This window comes from Ailuropoda melanoleuca, chromosome 5, assembly GCF_002007445.2.
Source record: "Ailuropoda melanoleuca isolate Jingjing chromosome 5, ASM200744v2, whole genome shotgun sequence".
Taxonomy (NCBI): Eukaryota; Metazoa; Chordata; class Mammalia; order Carnivora; family Ursidae; genus Ailuropoda; species Ailuropoda melanoleuca.
This window is the reverse complement of record NC_048222.1, coordinates 30,524,111-30,542,605: the sequence shown is the minus strand read 5'-3', so window position 1 is coordinate 30,542,605 and position 18,495 is coordinate 30,524,111. Positions and strand designations below refer to the sequence as shown.

The 18,495-nt window shown below is 37.6% G+C and overlaps 1 protein-coding gene across 10 annotated transcripts in view; it reads left to right on the top strand.

Annotated features, from left to right (window-relative positions):
• The window catches only part of FKBP5 (FKBP prolyl isomerase 5), a 112,016-nt gene that overhangs the window by 25,885 nt on the left and 67,636 nt on the right, over positions 1 to 18,495 (top strand). For 3 of the 10 annotated variants that reach the window (XM_034660610.1, XM_011218523.3, XM_034660606.1), the window contains one exon: positions 14,720 to 14,837. The exons of the other annotated variants lie outside the window; for them this stretch is intronic. The gene's annotated coding sequence lies outside the window, so the exon portion shown is untranslated. The remainder of the gene's footprint in view (positions 1 to 14,719; positions 14,838 to 18,495) is intronic. 10 annotated transcript variants of the gene reach the window in all.

Genomic DNA, 18,495 nt, shown 5'->3' with positions numbered 1-18,495 from the left:
TCTTCTGTACCCACATTGTTGAGAGTTTCTATCATGAATGGATGTTGAATTTTGTCAAATACTTCTTCTGCATCTATTGAGATTATCTTAATTTTTATTCTTCATTTTGTTAACATGGCGTACCACGATGATTGATTTGCAAATATCTAACCATCCTGCATTGCTAGATTAAATTCCACTTGATAGTGGTGAATGATCCTTTTAATATGTTTTCAAGTTCAGTTTGCTAATATTTTGTTGAGAATTTTTACATTTATGTTCATCAGGGATATTAGTCTGTAAGTTTTTTGGGGGTGGGGTAGTGTCTTTGTCTTGTTTGGCATCAGGGAATGTTGGCTTCGTAGAATGAATCTGAAAGCATTCCTTCCTCTTCTGTTTTTTTGGAATAGTTTGAGGATAGATACTGTAACCCATATGTGTTTGTTAGAGTTTACTTGTGAAGCCATCTGGTCCTGGACTTTTGTTTGTGGGGAGTTTTTTGATTATTGATTGAATTTTGTTCCTAATGATTGGTCTGTTCAGATTTTCTGTTTCTTCTTGACTCAGTCTTGGAAGATTGTATGTTTCTAGGAATTTATCCATTTCTTCTAGGTTGTTCAGTTTGTTGGCCTATTAATTTTTCATTGTAATGTCTTATAATCCTTCGTATTTTTGTGGTCTCATTTGTAACATCTCTTTCATTTCTGATTTTATTTATTTGGGTTCTCATTTTTTCTTCAAGAATCTGACTAAAGGTTTGTCAATTTTGTTTATCTTTTCAATGAACCAGCTTAGTTTCATTGATCTTTTCTGTTTTTTTATTCTATATTTCATTTATTTCCACTCTGATCTTTATTGTTTTCTTCCTTCTACTAACTTTTGGTCTTTGTTCTTTTTTTCGTTCATTTTGGTGTAAGGTTAGATTGTATATTTGAGATTTTTCTTGTTCTTGAGGTAGGCCTGTATCACTAATAAACTTCCCTCTAAGAACTGCTTTTGCTGTATCCCAAAGATTTTGAACCATTGTGTTTCCATTTTCATTTGTTTCCAGGTATTTTTTATTTTTCCTCCTTGATTTCATTTGATCCATTGGTTGATTGTATCATGCTTTTGAGTCTCCACATGTTTGTGTTTTTTTTCCAGTTTTCTTCTTGTAATTGATTTCTAGTTTCATACTGTTGTGGTCGAGAAAGATGCTTATATGATTTCAGTCTTCTTAAATTTATTGAGACTTGTTTTGTGGCCTAACATGTGATCTACCCTGGAAATGTTCCATGTATGCTTGAAAAGAATGTGTATTCTGCTGGTTTTGGATGGAATATTCAGTATATATGTTAAGTCCATCTGGTGTAATGTGTTGTTCAAAGCCACTGTTTACTTACTGATTTTTTTGTCTGGGTGATCTGTCTATCTATTGATATAAGTGGGGTGTTAAAGTCTCCTACTGTTATTGTATTCCTGTCACTTTCTCCCTTTATATCTGTTAATATTTGTCTCATATACTTAGGTGCTCCTATGTGTGGTACATAGATATTTACAATTGTTATATCCTCTTGTTGGATTGACCCCTTTATCATTAGGTAATGCCCTTCTTTGTCTCTTGTTACAGTCTTTGTTTCGAAGTCTATTTTGTCTGATATAAATTTTGCTATCTGAGCCTTTTTTTCCACTTCCATTTGCATGGAATATCTTTATATCACTTTCACTTCTATATGTTCTTTTTTAGGTCTGAAGTGAGTCTCTTTTAGGCAGCGTATAGATGGATCTTGTTTATCCATTCTGTCACCCTGTTTCTTTTGATTGGAACATTTAGTCCATTTACATTTCAAGTTACTGATAGGTGTTATGTACTTACTTATTGCCATTTTTGTCCATTGTTTTTTGGTTGTATAGTTCTCTGTTCATTTCTTTTTTTGGTTTCTTCTTTTGCGATTTGGTGACTTTCTTTGGTGTTATGTTTGGATTTCTTTCTCTTTATTTTTTATGTATATATTCCAGGTTTTTGGTTTGTGGTTACCATGAGGTTCATCGATAACAATCTATGTATATGGCAGTGTTTATTAAGTTAGTGGTCACTTAAGTTTGAACAGATTCTAAAAGCACTACATTTTTTCTTCCTCCTCCAAGTTTTGTGTATGTAATGTCTTATTTTACATCTTTTTATGATTTTACTAATTTTCTCTTTTAACCTTCATACTGTTTTTATAAATCTACCTTTTTTATGGACTTTAAAATTTTTTTATTTTATTTAAATTCAATTAATTAACCTATAGTGTATTATTAGTTTCAGAGGTAGAGTTCACTGATTCATCAGTTGCATATAACACCCAGTGCTCATTACATCACATGCTCTCCTTACTGCCCATCACCCAGTTTCCCATCACTCCATCCAGATCTACTTCTACATTTTAATGCATGTTTGCTTTTACCAGTGAAATTTTTTTCCTTTCATAATTTTATTTATGACCTTTTCTTTTCCACTTAAAGAATTCTCTTTAATATTTCTTGTAAGGTTGATTTAGTGGTGATGAACACCTTTAACTTTTGTTGTCTAGGAAACTATTTCTCCTTCAATTCTGAATGATAACCTTGCCAGGTAGAGTATTTATGGTTAAGCTTTTTTACTTTCTGCACTTTGAAAAATCATGCCCCACCCCCTTCTGGCCTGCAAATTTTGTGCTGGGAAGTCAGCTGACAGCCTTATGGAGTTTCTCTTGTATGTAACTGTTTGCTTTTCTCTTGCTGCTTTTAAGATTTTCTTTAACTTTTGCCATTTTAATTATTATGTGTCTTGGTGTGGATCTCTTTGGGTTCATCTTTTTTGGGGTGCTCTTTCATTCCTGGACTTGGATGTCTATTTCTTTTCCCAGGTTAGGGAAGTTCTTAGCTCTCATGTGTTCGAGTAAATTTTCTACTCCTTTCTCATTGTCTTCTTCTTGGATCCCTATAGTGTGAATACTGATATGCTTGACATTTTCACAGAATTCCCTTAACTAACCCTCATTTTTTAAAAAATTCTCTTCCCTTTTCACTGTTAAGCTTTATTGTTTTCCACTTTTCTGTCTTCCAGATCTCTGATCCATTCTTCTGCATCTTTTAATCTGTCAATTCCTTCTAGTATATTTTTTCATTTCAGTTATTGTATTCTTCAGCTCTGACTGGTTCTTTTTTATATTTTCTATTTTGTTGTTGAAGTTCTCACTTACTTCATTCAGTCTTCTCCCAAGCCTGGTGAGTCTCTTTATGACCATTACTTTGAGCTCTTTATCAGCAGATTGCTTATCTCTGTTTTGTTTGATTTTGGTTTTGTCTGTTCTCTCATTTTAAACATATTCCTCTGTGCTTTCATTTTGTCTGACTCCGTCTCTCTCTGTATTAGGTAGGACAGCTACATCTTCTGGTCTGAAAGTAGTGTTTTATGTAGAAGATATCCTGTGGTATCCAGTGGTGTGGTCCCCCGTGGTCACCATAACCAGGTGTTCCAAGGATGTCCCCTGTGTTGGCTGCATGTGCTCTCCTGTATGCCGTGCTGGTGTTGCAGGATTTTTTCTCCATTGGCCTGCAGTTCGTGGTCATGCCACTTCAAAGAATGAAGAGGTGGACCAGACAGAGTGGTGGGCAGCAAAGCAAGGTTTATTGAGCAATTTATTGAGCGATAGCAAAGTGATAGTACAAAGCTCCCAAGGAGTGTTGCCTCTGGAGTTTCTTGGTCTAGGGGGTTTTATGGCCTTGTTGGCGAGTTGTTTCAGTCTGATTAACCCTCCCTGCACCTGTCATCCAGTCAGATTTTTTTCACCTATCTATCATATGGGAAAGGGTGGAGGGCTCCTTCCAGGGCAGTTTAAAATTCTTTCAAGGGTGGTTTCCTCTTGGGGGGGGGGGCGCGCTTATCCCTGCCTGCCTGCTTTCCAATTATCCTTTATCATTGGTGGACACGGTTGACCCTCAGCCTAGCTGTCAGCAATGATGGGCTGCACCCTCTGGCGGGGGGCACTGGTGAGCAGGGTTTGCCCCTTGCGTAGCTGCTGAGTGGCCCAGCTGTAGCTTTGGGGGACATGCTAGTGGGTGGGGCCAGCCCTCAGCCCTGTTATCTGGAAAGACTGGCTTCTGCCTCTGGGTACATTGGTGCGCAGAGCTTGCCCCCCCCCCTTTATTCCCATGGTTAGCCAAGAGACCCCACTGTGGCTAGTGTGGGCATGCTGGTGGGCGAAGCTAGCTCCCTAGCTCTTCAGGACAGGGTCTGGAGGTGTGCTTGGAGGGGTAACTCCCAGCTGGAGCTGCCAGCCAGGTATGACAAAACAGTAGTTGCCCCAGGGGAATTCTGGTTGCACCTGAGACTGCCCTCCAGGTATGGTGGGGTGGGAGCCAACAGGGAGGGGTGCCTGCCGTGTGGGGCAGGTCCACAGGGGAATGCTGGGGCTGGGCTAGCATGCTTGCAAGGTAGGTAGAGAGTGCCAGAACAGGCTCCCTCAAGTGTCTGGCCAGCTAGGTTGAAGAAGGGCAAGGAAAGTGGCACCCTCCAGCACTATCATTTTCCAAGAAAGTTCTTGCAGATTCCTGTCCCTTCCAACACACATTCCAAAATTAGTAAATCTCCTTCACTTAATACGCAGGTACTAGGCACTTTCCAAACCCTGCTTCTGTGTTGGGTCTTGGACTGGGCGATAGTAGTGCCCTGGCCCTTTAACAGTTGGAGTCTCAGTTTCCTATAGACTTGTGGTTCTCCCAGAAATAAGCCCCCCTGATTTTCAGAACCCGATGTTATGGGGTCTCTCGTCTTTCTGGTGCAGGTCCCAGGGCCAGGGGTGCCCATTGTGGGGCTTGATCTCCCGGCTCCTCCATGCCTGTGATATCTATCCCTCCTGCTGTGGGTTGCAGCCTTGGGGGTTTGGTTCACCGACTGTGTCTCTGCCCTTTCTCCCCTTCTTCCCTTCTCTCTCTTTTTTTTTTTAAGATTATTTATTTGAGAGAGCGTACACACACACACACACACACACACACACACACGGGTGGAGGAGGGGCAGAGGGAGAAGGACAGACAGACCCCCTGCTGAGCAGGGAGCTGAGGATGCAGGGCTCTGTCCCAGGACCCTGGGATCATGACCTGAGCCAGAGGCAGATGCTTAACTGACTGAGCATCCCAGGTACCTCTTCCCCCTCCCCATTTTGATATGGTCTTCTCCATATATCTTTAGCTATGAAAGATCTGTTCTGCCAGTCTTTAGGTCGTTTTCAGAGTGAGTTTTATCACAAGTGGTTGTTGTCGCTGTATGTCCTTGATAGGAGGTGAGCTCAGGATCCTCCTATTCTTTCTTTCCCCTCTCTCCTAGACTCCAAGTTATTAATATATACTAGATAACAATGCTGTTACCAGATACATGATTTGCAAAATTTTCATTCCCACCCTTTGTGATTATCTTTTCACTTTCTTCATAGTGTTCTTGGAAGCAGGGACGTTTTTAATTTTCATGAGGTCTCACTTACCAATTTTTTTGTTATTGCTTGTACTTTGTTTTGCATAAGAAACCATTACCTAATCAAAGGTCAATGAAGATTTACAATCCCTATGCTTTCCTCTAGGAGGTAGATAGTTTTAGCTCTTACACTGCAGTCATTGCTCCAATTTGAGTTACTTTTTGTATACGGTGTGAGGTAGGGTATCACACTTTGCAGTCTTTTGCTTGTGGAAATCCAGTTGTCCCAGCACCATTTGTTGAAAAGACTATTATTTCCCCCATTGATCTGTCATAGCAACCATTTTGAGTATCAGTTAAACATAAATATAAAAGTTTATTTCTCAGCTCTCAGTTCTATTCCATTGATCTGTGTCTCCTTATCCTAGTACCACACAGTCTTGATTATTGTAGCTTTGTAGTAAGTTTTGGAACCGTGAAGTGTGAGTTCTCTCAGCTTTGTTCTTTTCAAGGTTGTTTTGGCTATTTTACTCAGTTTTGCTGTGAACCTACAACTGTTCTAAAAAATAATGTCCATAAAAGAAAAACAAAAAAACTACCCTTATGTTGTAATATTGGGATCGTGGTAAATTCTTTTTTCCTTTCTTTATTCCTCACACTTTCTGTAATATATAACTATGTTAAATCTTATACTTTTAACAAAGTTTTGGCTAATAGAATAAGTTTTTAACTCAAGAGGCAACTTTTAGCTCTGTAGATAAAAACTCAAGTTACCCAACTTTCCAGGAAGAGTGTGTGAAGGTGAGGATATAAGATTATGGGTAGAAATGAGACAGTCTTAGAGTTAGTATTCAGCTTCTTGATTCTCCTTTATCTCTCCAGTTAGCTTCCTTCAGTTTATCCTCTGCCTTTTCCTTCTCCGTTAAAAGCCCTCCCTTACACTCCAGCTTAGGACTTTACTCAGAACCCTTTAGATGAAATTTTGGGAATCTGGCTAGTTTGTATAATTGCCATTGATAACTGGAATGAATGAAGCTGAGTAGCATGAGGGCAAGGAGCCAGATAATGCAATCTGAGCCACAGAAGCCACTTTGATGGAAAATAAGGGGGAAAAGGGAAGCCATACAATCAGCACTCTTTAATAGCTTTCTCTGCCCCTCTTGTGTTCTGTCAGTTTCTTTGCATCTGTATATGTTGTTTTCTTATGATACCATACGCTTTTTAAGGGCAGATATCTGCAGGTGGTGCTAGGGCTAGTTAGAAGTTTAAATAGATAGAGAATCAAGCCATGTGGCTTGGTGACAGACTGCTATTCGTATGTTGTTTGTAAGTGCTGCTACAGAGTGTGTGTGTGTGTGTGTTTGTGTGTGTGTGTGTTCTAAATAGTTTGGGGGTTTTCTTTCCAGTTTAAGCAGTATTGAAATCTCAGTATATTGAGATACTTTATAGGATTTGCATATAATAGGTGTTTGTTGTAAAACAAAAGCAAGTTTTACAGACACACTAAAGGTTAATGTCAATCACAAGCCAACTTTTGTGGCATTATGACTTTAAAGTATTAAGGTGATTTTTACTGTATAGTTTTTAGTTGAATTAATCAAAAGAAGGGGAAAAACAGTTCTTAATTTAGATTTTTTAAAATTGTGGTATATTAATGACCTTTAGAAATGTAAAGTCACACTTTTTTTCATTCTTGTAAGGTTTAAAACAATCATTTCTTATATAGATTAAAGGAAAAAAGACTATAGTTATCCAGATTTCCAGAAATAAACACAAAACCATAGTTTTGACAGCAATTTTTTAAAAAAGTACCTGCCATTTTTGGAGGTAGATTCATTATCAGTTGAGGGCTTTGACTTGTTTAATGTCATGGAAAACTTATACCCTTCAAATTTCAGACTCAAAATTTGTTTGAAACACTGTTTATTTTATTAAATACCTTTTCTCCCACTTAAAACTCCATTCATAATATTTGTGGGTTGTGTTTGTTTGTTTGTTTTTTTACTGTGTCTCTTTTTCTGGCTTGAAAATGTACTCATGGACTTGTGCTTCTGGCCAAGATGGATTAAGAGAGATTGATTTACTCTCTTGGCTGTAATCACATAACAAACAAAAACCCCAGAAAAAATATATGAAGTTTCAAACACTGAACAAGAGGCAGCACAAGACAATGATCACCAAGAAACCAGAAACAGATGAGCCCTACAATTATCCTAGCTTACTATCTGGGGAGAGTTTCCAGGCTGCAGTGTCCAAGAAGGGGAGAGCTCAGCTGTTGCCTTGAGTTGAGGAGACAGAGCTGGAGTCCAAGGAGGCCAGGGTGGCTACAGTTAGAAAAGGAAAGAGCTGCACAGAGAGAACTCCATAGGTCTGCAAAGTCCCTCTTAAGTCCGGATGAGTACTAATCAGTGCATGTATTTTATGGAAGCTACCCAAAACCAAGAAAGAACCACCCAAAAGGATTACAGGGAACAATCTCTGATTCTTTCTCAGTTTGTGTTCCCAACAGCCAGAGAGGAAAATATAAGTCATAGGATATTGGTTAGAATACTCAGAAAGGTATTGCCTCAGCAGTGGGGCAAATGCCTTAAACTAAAGACTGCTCTGGTCCCTTCTAACAAAGCATAAAAGCAGACCTCAGGAGGATCAAGCTATTTCCAAGTAGTTTAACTGCATCCCAGAACAAAGCTTAATATTTATAGTTATACAAAAATATTTAGTATTCACCAAGGTAAAATTCACATTTGGCTTCCAATAAAAAATATTAGACTTGGAATGAAGCAGGAAAATAACAGCCCCTGAGGAAGAAAATCAATAAGTCAAAACAGAGACATAGATGATGGAATTAGTGGACAAAGACATTAAAACGTTTATTATGACTGTATTCCATATGTTCAGGGTATTACAAGAAAGATTGAGAATATCAAATACAGGTATGTAATATATTTTAAAGACCCAAATTGAACATCTAAATATGAAAACTACAATGTGTGAGATGAAAAATACACTTCATGGGATTTACAACAAATTAGTGCAGGAGAAAAAGATTAGTAAACTTGAAGCCAAACAATATAAAACATCAAAAATAAAAGGAAAATAGGACTGGGAAAGAGATCAATAGAGTATCAGTGAGCTATAAGACGACTTCAGGAGGTCTAATATACATGTAATTGTAGTCTGGAGGAGAGGAGGCGTTGTAGAAAAAATTTTTGAAGAAACAATCGCCAGATTTTTCCAGATTGATAAAAACTGTAAGTTCAGAGATCTAAGAAAAAGAGGAAAAGGGGAACAAAAACAGATGTGACAAATAGAAAACAAATAGCAAAATGTTAAATTTACACCAATCTATATTAACAATCACATTAACTGTAAATGACTTAACCCAGTTAAAAGGCAGGACTTAGTAGGTTGGGTAAAAAACCAAGACTCAATGTATGCTGCCTACAAGAAACCTACTGTTCATATTAAGATCCAAATAGGCTAAACGTAGAAGGTTCACAAAGGATATTCCATGCTAATACTAGTCAGGAAAGTTGGAATAACTCTATCAATTTCGGACAAACTAGATTTTAGAGCAAAGAATATTACCAGGAATAAAGAAGATCATTTCGTAATGGTAAAGTGGTCAGTTCAAAAAGTGGAATTAATAGTCCTAAATATTTATACACCTAATAAACTTCAAAATATATGAATCATAAACTGACGGAACTACCTTTCAGTTGGTAGAACAAGAAGACAAAATATCAGTAATGATTTAGAAGAATTAAACACTATCAACCAATTGACCTAATAGACATTTATTTGACATCTACCCAGTTTACAGCAGAACACACATTTTGTTCAATTGCATAGAGAACATTTACTAGTATAGACACATTTTGGTCCCCAAAATAGTGTCAATAAATTTAAAATTACATCATAAAAAGTAAGTCATCTGACCAAAAGGGAGTTAAATTTAAAATTGATAACAAAAAAACTATCTGGAAAACCCCTAAATATTTATAAACTAATACATCTTTAAGAAATTTATGGGTCAAAGAAAAAAAATCAAAGGTGAATTTAGAAAGTTTTTTGTACTGAGTGGAAATGAAAACAGTATGTCAGAATTTGTGGGAGGTAGCTAATGCAAGGGCTCAGAGGAAAATTCTTTTTTTTTTTTTTTTAAAGATTTTATTTGTTTATTTGACAGAGATAGAGACCCAGCGAGAGAGGGAACACAAGCAGGGGGAGTGGGAGAGGAAGAAGCAGGCTCATAGCAGAGGAGCTTGATATGGGGCTCGATCCCATCACACCGGGATCACGCCCTGAGCTGAAGGCAGACGCTTAACCACTGTGCCACGAAGGCGCCCCTCAGAGGAAAATTCTTAACATCATATGCCTGTGTTAGAGAAAAAGTGAGGTTGCAAATCAGTGTGTTGAGCCTCCACCTTAAGAAACTAGGAAAAGGAGAGAAAATCAAACCCAAAGTAAACAGAAGAAATGAGTTAATGATAAAAGCTGGAACCAATGAAACAGCAGAGTCAATGAAATAAAAAGCTGGCTCTCTGAGAAGACCAGTAAAATTGATAAGCCTCAGCCTAATGTAAGTCAAGAAAAAGAGAAGACACAAGTCACCAATATCAGGAACAAAAGAGTTGTCAAAGCTACAGATCGCATAGGTATTAAAAGGATAAATAAGACAGTGATATTAATTACTTTATGCCAGTATATTAGACAGTTAGATGAAATGGGCAGATTCCTTAAAAGACACAAAATACAAACACTCAAGAAGAAACAACTTGACTAATTCTTTATCTATTAAAGACATAGTCCCCCAAGTAAAATCCTGGACCCAGATGACTTCCCTGATTAATTCTTCTGGACATTTTAAGAAGTCATAATGCCAGTTTTATACAAATTTCTCCATAAAATTGATGAGGAGGGAATACTTCTTAACTCACTCTATGTTACTGGTATTATTTTGATATTAAAACCAGGCAGTGGTGTCTGGCTAGCCCAATTGGTAGAGCATGTGACTCTTGATCTCAGGGTTGTAAGTTCAAGCCCCACGTTGGGTGTAGAGATTACTTAAAAAATAAAATAATAAATCCATCCATCCATCCATCCATCCAAATACATTGCAAGAAAAAAAGTTATAGACCAATATTCCTTAGGAGCACAGTCATAAAATTCTTAACAAAATTTTAGCAGATTGACCCCAACAACATATAAGATGGATAAAGTACAATGACCAAATAGGATTTGTCCCAGGAATGCAAACAGTAATCCCTCATTATTTGTGGTTTCGCTTCCCATGGTTTCAGTTACCTGTGGTCAACCGCAGTCCGGAAGCATATGATTCTTCCGATATATCCTTAAAAGGTCAATAGTAGCTTAACACTACATCACAATGCCTATATCATTCACTCCCCTTCTTCTCATTTTGTAGGCATCTTCACAAGAAGGGTAAGTACAGTTCAATTAAGATATTTTGAGAGAGATGACATTCATATAACTTTTATTATAGTATAATTGTTCTAGTTTATTATTATGTTGTTACTCTCTTACTGTGCTAATTTATAAATTAATCTTTATCACAGATATGTACGTATAGGGAAAAACATAGTAAATACAGGGTTTGCTACTATTCATAGTTTCAGGCATCCACTGGGGGTCTTAGGTTATATCTCTTGCAGATAAGGTGGAGGGCGGGATACTATGTACCACGTTAACAAAGAAAAAGGAGAAGAAAATTTTAAAAAGAATACCATTATAGTAAAATTTTAAAAATTCAATACCTAGGGATAAATTGTGTGAAAGATGTGTAAAATCTCTACACTGGAAGCTATAAAATGTTACTGAGAAAAAATAAAGAAAACCTAAGTAAATGAAGAACTATTATGTGCAAGGATTGGAAGACGCAGTATTGTCAGTTCTCTCTAAAGACATAGATTCAGTACAATCCCAATCACAATCCCAGCAGGCAATTTGTAGAAAGCGATAAACTGGTTTTAAAATCCATATGGAAATGAAGGTCCTAGAATAACCAAATCAATTTTGATGAAGAACAGGATTTAATACTATCTGACTTCTAATACTTATTGTAGCTGTAATAATCAAAACAATGGTATTGATGTAAAGATAAACAAATAGATCTGTGGAACTCAGAGAGTCTAGAAGAAAATATGGTCAGTTAATTTTTGAGTGTGGTGCCAAGGAAATTAAATGGGAAAAGAATAGTCTTTTCAATAAATGGAACAATTTGATACTCCTATACAAAAAAACTGAATCATACTTTAATCCATACTTTTCATCATATATGAAAGTTAATTCAAAATTGGGTAGCTGGGTGGCTCAGTTGGTTAAACATCTGATTGAGCTCAGATCATGATCTCAAGGCCTGGGTATCGAGTCTCTTGTTGGCTCTACATTCAGCAGGGAGTCTGTTTCTCCCTCTCCCTTTGCCCCTCCCCTGGCTCTCTCTCTCTCTCAAATAAATAAATAAAATCTTTAAAAAAAACAGAGTTACTTCAAAATTAAAAAGAGACGTGTTTCCACTTATATGAAATTCTGTAAAATACAAACTATTCAAAAAGCAGATCAGAGGTTGTCTGGAGACATGAGGTGGAGAGGAATGAATTGTAAAAGTACACAAGAGGGGCACCTGGGTGGCTCAGTTGGTTAAGCATCTGCCTTCAGCTCAGGTTGTGGTCCTGGTGTCCTGGGATCCGAGCCCCACATCGGGCTCCCTGCTCAGTGGGGAGCCTGCTTCTCCCTCTCCCTATATATAGCTCCCTCATGTTCTCACTGTCTTTCTCAAATAAATAAATAAAATCTTAGTGATAAAAGTACATAAGAAAAATTTTGGGGTGACAGGTATGTCCATTATCTTGATTGTAGTGATGGCTTTATAGATCTGTATACATATATCAAAACTTACCAAGTTGTATACTTTAAATATGTGTAATTTACTGTAAAGTAGATGTCACTACATCTGTTTTTAAAATGTACTTGAGTGTTTATATTTTGCTGCTCAAATTTCAGGATCACAGAAGCAGCTCAATAATTTTTTTTTTTTAAAGATTTTATTTATTTATGTGACAGAGAGACAGACAGCGAGAGAGGGAACACAGCAGGGGAAGTGGGAGAGGAAGAAGCAGGCTCCCAGCCGAGGAGCCCGATGTGGGACTCGATCGCGGAACGCCGGGATCACGCCCTGAGCCGAAGGCAGACGCTTAACGACTGCGCTACCCAGGCACCCCCTCAATAATTTTTAAATAATTTTTCAGTGATTAAGTTTGAGATGGGAAAACATGCATTGTGTATTATCAAGTTCACTTATAGTTTTAACTTATCATGAAACTGAAAAACTGTAATAAATGTTCCAAAGCGGGCTTTCTGAAATTCTAAAGGAATTTTCAGAATGATACATATCAAATGTTAGATTTAATTTTACTGTCAGAACATTGTTGTTCAACTGGATGATAAATAGAGAGGAAAGAAAGTTACAAGAACCCTAATTATAAAATGGAGGAAGTCAACAGAATTCTAGGCTCGGGAGAATTTCTTAAGATTTTGATTGGATGACTAGGTATCTATGTAAATAACGGCCCCTCAAATATGTCCACATCCTAATCTCTGGAATTTGTTAATGTTACCTTCCACAGTAGAAGGGACTTTGCAGATGTGATTAAAGACTTTTGAGATGGAGAGATTATCCTGGATTATACAGATGGGCCCAAAATAATCACAGGGGTTCTTAGGAAATTTAAGAAAGCAGAGAAACTTTCCTGGCTGTGGTCAGAGGGGAGATGTGACTGCAGAAGAATGATCAGAGACATACAGTATTGCTGTTTTGAAAATAGAGGAAGGAGCCATGAGCCACGGAATGTGGGCAGCCTCTAGAATCTGGGGGGGGAAAAAAAGCAAGAAAATAGATTTTCTCCTAGAGTCTCTAGAAGGAATGCAGCCCTGCTAACACCTCGATTTTTTTGCCTGGAGAGCTCTTATTTCTGACTCCATAACTATAAGATAATAAATGTGTATTACCTAAGTGGTTAAATTTGTGATAATTTGTTACTGCAGCTATAAAATACAAATCAGTATCTAAGGCAGTAAAGGTAAGAATTAATAGTGTTTTGCCAGAGTGTTACAATGGAAGGTGAACTCTGTAATACCAAAATATCTTTTTCCATTCCTTAGGAATTGTTTCCCTTCCACATTTCAAATCTTATTTTCCCATAAGTAAAATATGTATTTATTCATTAAAAAGTAATTCTAAATATAAAATATTAGAGTTGCCATAAATCTTAGATATCATTCTAGTGTGACCTGAAATTTACAGATGGAGAAACTGAGCAACAGCCAAAGATTCCATAGCAAGTTACCAATAGATTGGAGCTTAAATTCAGGCATCCTTCGGTGTTCTATCACATGTACCTTAGAAATTTGTTCTGGAATTGTGGAATATCTGAGTCACTTGTTGGAAGAGGGTGTTTACTTAGAGAGATAGACGAATCTTTGTCTCGTTGACAAGATTGATTGTGGGATTTGTCACCTTGGAAAGCCCTAAGAACCTGATCCTTCCTTAAGAGATGGAGTAAGTCACATTAACAAACTTCACTGGTCAGTAACTTGACATGTATATGGGGGAAGGTACCAACTCAAAATGGAGGGGTTTGGGAGATGGTGGGGGGACACATCAAAAATAAATTTTCCAGGATGCCTGGGTGGCTCAGTCGCCTTAAGTGTCTGCTTCCAGCTCAGGTCATGATCCCAGGGTCTTGGAATCCAGTACCACACCGGGTTCCCTGCTCAGCAGGGAGTCTGCTTCTCCCTCTGCCTGCTGCTCCCTCTGCTTGTGCATGCTCTTTCTCTGACAAATAAATAAAATCTTTACCAAAAAAAGTAATAAAATAACTTTTCCTTATTCTTCTCTGGGATCTGTTATAGTGTTATAGATTCTGTTTTTCTCCAGACTTCTCCACAATGGAAGATCCACTCGTTCTCAAAACTCAGTGCCCAGACAGAGGCCTCTAGACATCAAACCTGAGAGCGGCACTCTTTCCCTTCTCTGTCCTCAGTTGCAGTTCTTCCACACTTTTATGGTGGGGATTTAAGGTAGCCAAGGTTTTTGTTCCTTCTACTTAAGGTTTTATTCACAGACCAAAAATGCTGTTCTCATACAGTTTTTCTCTTGGACATAATAATGGAACTTTGGAAAGAATATGTTAAACCCATGTCTTAAATCTGCTAAATTTATATTGCAGTGCTTTAATAAGACAGTACTGTAAGAGGATACAATATGATACAGAACTTTTACCCTGGCTCTTCCCTCTGCATTCCAGCTCTCTAAACCATCTCTTCCTCCAGTTGTGATTTAATGTATCCTCAGAGATTGACAGCTGAGTGTAGTCTTCTGTTCTTGACTGCCCATGTTTAAGCCAAACTGGTATAACTAACAAGGTGAGTCTGCTGTGGGTATGTATGTGTAGCCATATACTTACAGTGCGCTTCAGAGATATGCTAATTTTGCCAGGGTTTTATTAGAACAGAATATTATTTTTACTTTTTTTATAGTTCAACACTCAGGTACAGTGTAATTCTCAAGATTTTTCAGAGTAGATTTGGAGAAAGAATGTAGTCAACTGGTAATGATATTTCAGCAATGATTCCTTACTCTAGTGTCTGATATTTTACCATTTTTATATTGACTACTGTTGAAAATCACAATTCACTTCAGTGTTTGTTGAGTGCCTCTTTTACTCCATTCACTTCCACTAGGTGATAGAGGTACAAAAATGAATAGGACACATTGTCTACTTTATAGACCTGCCTGTAGTGTTTATAGACCTTTGTCATGTGTTACCTCATTGGCTTGTTCTTAGAAATCATCAGACTTGGAAGCAAACTATTTGACCCTATGAGTCAACCCATGTTGATAATCTACCACTAGAAGTTTGATTTTGCTATCAAAAATATGAGCAAACGTGTTCAGAACATGAATAGAGGCTTACTCCTGTCTTTACCCTTACCAGAATGTAAGTTCTAAAGAAGATAGAAGTTGTTTTCTTTTGTTTACTGCTGTGCCTCCATTGCCTAGAACAGTGGCCCATAGTAGGTACTCAGGAGCTGTTTGCTGAGTGCCTCCTTATCTTTCAGCTTTTAACTCAGATGTGTGAATATGATGTTCTGGCTGCCTGTTCCTTTATGGATATATTTACCTTATCTCCCAGTGGCCTGAATGTAGTCACGTAGCCGTACTTAGCTGCAGGGTAGGACACTGAGGCTTTATTCTGGGAAGCTTTGTGTCCTGTTAAAAAATAGAGGTCTTATGAATAAGGAAGAGTAGAGAAAAAGAGACTAGAGGATTACTGGCGGTCTCTACCATAACTGTAACCAGTGATATCTGTCAGATGTACCTTTGAGCTAAGGGGTGTCACGACTTGGCGTAAAGCAGGCTACAGCTAGTGACAGCATAAGGCAATGTGTAAAGTCAAGAAAGTACCAGAGAAGGATTCAGATGTTTACCTGAGGAGGTAAAAGAGCAGTAAATAATTTTATTTGAACGATGGTACGGTATTAAAGGAATGAGAGGACCCGTGCTTTCAAAGTTTTGAGAGAGCTTTTTACTCTATCATTGGTAATATTGCTACCTGCTTTAGGGATGGTTTGCAGTTTTTAAACTGTTCAGCTGTATTGCTAAAAGTCCTAGTAATCAGAAGCGAGGCTTAGACATTAGAAGTTTGAGAACATGGTTTTTTGTTTTGTTTTGTTTTGTTTTTACTTAGTAGTAATTGCTGTATACTTTTATCTTAATTTCCACCTAGAGTCTGATAACTCCCCAGCGAACATCCAGACTTCTCTCCTGAGTTCAGGCCTTGTCTCTCTGACTGCCTTCTGGATATCTCATGAACGCTCTTTGCTCAACCAGAGTTCTCTTCCTCTACGTTGAAGGCACTCCAAAATGTTTAAATTAAATTGAACAGTAAAAATATAAAGTCCTGTTGAGGGGTGCCTGGGTGGCTCTGTCAGTTGAGCACCTGCCTTCCGCTCAAGTCATGATCCCGAAGTCCCCGGGATGGAGCCCCGCATCGGGCTCCCTGCTCAGTGGGGGGTCTGCTTCTCCCTCTCCCTCTGCCCCTCGCCCCACTCATGCACTCTCTCTCCCGCTTTCTCTCAAATAAATAAAAATATTTTTTAAAAATTAAAAAAAAAAGAAATTTCAGTGGTTTTAGATTAACCTTACCAATCTATTAAAAAAAAAAAAGTCCTGATGAGTGGAATCATGAAGTGTTTGATCTTTTTGTCCTAAATTTTAAAAAAATCATGAAAGTAATATATGTTTATTGTTAAACTATTTAAGTGACCTAAAATAAAATTTAAGAAGTGAAAATTTCTTCCTATCTCCCCCTCCTCTCAGATCTCATTCTCCAGGGTTATCTTTACTGGCTGTTTTGATGGTAGGTGTCTTTCCAGACTTTTTGTATGTCTGTCTGTCTGTCTGTCTATCTAATTATATGCAATATATACTATTTTCCTTCTAAAAATAAGATCATATTACAGATAGTTTTCAACTCCCCATTTGCTTAATATAGTACATCTTAAACATCTTTCCATCTTTTCATGTCATTATTAGAAGGTTATTATCTGGAATGGCTAAGACCTTACCTGTTCTGTATTAATATTTCCAGAGTTTAGCTATCTTAACTCTAAGAAAAAACAATAATAAAAAAATTAGACATGGGGGCGCCTGGGTGGCTCAGTCGTTAAGCATCTGCCTTTGGCTCAGGGTCCTGGGATTTAAGCCCCGCATCTGGCTCCCTGCTCCGCTGGAGCCTGCTTCTTCCTCTCCCACTCCCCCTGCTTGTGTTCCCTCTCTTAGGCTGTCTCTCTCTGTCAAATAAATAAATAAAATCTTTTAAAAAAAATTAGGCATGTAATATTTGCATAATTTGTAATCCAGTGCCGTAAAATGATTGTACACACCAGAATCTACAAACAGCTGGGAACCATGGTTGGTTGCTGCCTGTAATTACAATACAGCTCATTGTCACATGTATTACCCCCTGTGATATCATCAACTGACTTTTTTTTTTTTTTTTAACAGCCCAGAGGACCAAGTCATCACTGGGCACTGGGCACCGTAACAATGCACTTCATTTTTACAGTGGTGTTCTTTTTCAGTGGATGAGCATTTACAAAATCTTAATTCAGCTGTTTGGATGTTTTTGGTGTTTAGACTCTTAACTAAATGATTCTCTCTTGTGTAGATTTATCTCATCCTTTTCAAAGATTGCATTATATTTTTGTAGTATGAATTTGGCAAATTTTATCTGAATACGCCCATGACCATTCTATTGAGGAAAAACTTTAGCATATTTTTATTTAGCCCTATGGTTAACTTAGTAGTAACTTAAGCAGTCTGTAAGTGTTTAATGAACAAATCTACCGCTTGACTCTTTCCCCTATGTATTTAAGTCTTTCTGCTCCTTTCTTCTTTTTAAGCCTTTGCTCTCTATTTCCCTTTTACCTAAAGCATTTCACCTTTTCCATTTGTAAGCCTAGGGCAAGTATCAACAGCTTACCTGTCACTTTTGCATCTTTATGTATTCCTCTTCCACTTAACTTGTAACTCACAATATGCTGTCTTTCTCTCTCTCATTTCCGTTTTTTGACCTTTCAACCTTTATCACTGCTGCCTGTGCCCCTGGGAGATCCTAGGGGATATACATAATCAGCAATTCCCCCCACAAAATGAAAAAAAATTTTAGCCAAATACTTATTCATAGATGTCCCATTTTATTCTAAGTAGAATCCCTAAATATTTGAGAAGTAATTGTATCCACAGAATAAACACATGTAAGAAAAATGTGCAACAGGTAGTAAGAGGATACAAAAGTCAAAAACAATGCTTTAAAAGATCCTTTGAACAGAGTAAATGAAATAATGGACATAGCTGGTGATATAGAAATTCCATCAAAGAAAATCTCTTCAAATATAGAGCAAAAAGCCAATGATGGAATCAAAGAGAAAAGCCCAGCGTTTCTTAACCTTTTGTGCACATTAGAATCATCTGAGATACTTTTTAAAAACACTGATGCCGTTGGGGCGCCTGGGTCCC